The 2189-nt window shown below is 43.8% G+C and overlaps 1 pseudogene; it reads right to left on the reverse strand.

The window, feature by feature from the left end:
- Positions 1-389: 389 nt before the first annotated feature.
- LOC109439310 (translationally-controlled tumor protein-like) lies at positions 390-908 on the reverse strand (annotated as a pseudogene).
- Positions 909-2189: the final 1281 nt, after the last annotated feature.

The following is a 2189-nucleotide window of genomic DNA, read 5'->3' on the forward strand; positions in this document are numbered from 1 at the left end:
AATAAATCTAGTACCCATCTGACACCATACATAGCTATCGTGTTTCCCCGAAAATAAGACCTAGCCGGATAATCAGCTCTAACGCGTCTTTCGGAGCAAAAAGTAATGTAAGACCCGGTCTTATTTTATTATAATATAAGACTGGGTCTAATATAATGTAGTGTAATATAATATAATATAATATAATATAATATAATATAATATAATATAATATAATACCAGGTCTTATATCAATTTTTGCTACAAAAGACACATTAAAGGTGATTGTCCAGCTAGGTCTTATTTTCAGGGAAACACAGTAATATCATTTCCACATTTCCTAGTCCTGGTATGTGGCTGAAAAGCAGGTTATGATGATCACAGGTAATGGATCCAAATGGTCAACTTCGTTAATATTTTTCCAGTTCTAAACCATCTTTAAAGAAAATCATATATGGGGTCACACCATCCTTACAGTAGTCCAACAGAGCAACCATGCCATTTGGATTCATGTTTTCACCAATAAAGAACGGGTAGCTTTTGAAATTAGCAAACATGTGCTTGAGTTGTTCTGCAGCCCCTCTCATGCAATGTTTTACTCTTTCTAATCTCTGTTCTTCAAGTTTTCCTTTGATTGATTTCATGTAATCTTTGATGTACTTCTTGTAGGCTCCTTTTGCAAAGCTCACTTCCTGCAAATGATGGTTCATGACAATATCAACACCACTGACAACCATGCTTTCAGTATCTTCCCCCTTGGGGCCTTCAGTGGAGGCATTTCCTCAAAGGTGTGAATCATCATTGTTATCCTCTGTTCTAATGACCATCTTCTCCTCCACCTCCAGCCACAGCCTGTCTGTGATATCCTGGCTCTTGTAGATGTTGAAGAATGTCTCATCATGGCTGATGAGGTCCCAGTAGATAATCATGATGGTGGCTGGAAGGAGATGATGGACACACTGGCTTAGCAGGGACTTGGAGCGAGTGCGATCAGCTGGAGTGGCGCTTGGGGAGAATGGGGAGCAGGTGGAAAAGATGGATCCTTTTTTGCTGTTCTGTGTGGGTGATTTCCGCTACCTTATCTTACAAATTGATGATTTGAACTTTTGCTTCATCTAATCAATTGTTGATTCCCTTTAATGTATTCTTTATTCACTTATCATATTCTTCATTTCTGACTTCTTCTTTTCTATGCTTTTTATCTCCATTTTTATGTTTCCTTTCTCTTTGTTGAAGTTCTCACTGAAATCATTGAGCATCCTTATGACCACTGTTTTGAACTCTGTGTCTGGTAGCTTGCTCATCTCCATTTTGTTTAGTTCTTTTTCTGGAGCTCTGTTCTGGCCTTTCATTTGGGACATGTTTCTTTATCTGCCCATTTTGGCTGCCTCCCTGTGTTTGTTTCTATGCATTAGGTAGAGCCAGCATGTCTTCTGCCCTTAGTAGAGTGGCCTTATGTAGTAGGCTTCCTGCGGGGCCCAGAGGCACAGTCTCCCTTGTCACCTGAGCTGGGTGCTGCTGGTGTATTCCTTGTGTAGGTTGTGTGTGCCCTCCTTTTGTAGTTGAGCCTTGATTGATGTTTGCATGCTAATAAGAGGAATTGACCCTTGGGCTGATTGGTTATGAGAACTGGCCGTGACTACAGCGGAGGAGCTGTTGTGCAGGGCCTGACCCTAGGGGGCATGATTCAGTTTAGCAGGGCTCTGGTGCCTGCCCAGTTTGCCCTTTGAGCATATGGTCTATGGAGTTGGCCTAGTGATGCTCAGGTGCAGTTTGAAGTTGGCCACCGGGCATGCCCCTCCTGGGAGGGGCCCTACCACAGGCTAAGTTCAGCCTCTGCTTGTGCTTTCCCTGGGGCCAGTGGGCATGAGCCACAAAACAATTTGCCGATATCTTCCACCCGCGCTGTGCTTGGAGGTGCCTGGAAGAGGCTAAGCTGCGAACCGAGGCTAGATGTCACTAGCACCGGGCTTGAGGCTACTTAACAAGGACTACAGGGCAGGCGGAGGACAGGTGCTACTTGTCTGTGGTTTGCGAACAAGTAAAGAAATTTTAGGAAAGTCTTCAGCATGACCCAAGACAGACCTTTTGTATGGAAAAAACACTGAAAGAGGCTTGGGTGGGCCCTTGCAATTTGGGTGGGGTGAAGTCTCAAGGAATCACCAGGGTGGGGGTGAATGTTATTAGCTCAATTGATGGTGGTTGCCTGT

Source organism: Rhinolophus sinicus, chromosome 18 (genome assembly GCF_057876585.1).
Source record: "Rhinolophus sinicus isolate RSI-liver-muscle chromosome 18, RSI-T2T, whole genome shotgun sequence".
NCBI lineage: Eukaryota > Metazoa > Chordata > Mammalia > Chiroptera > Rhinolophidae > Rhinolophus > Rhinolophus sinicus.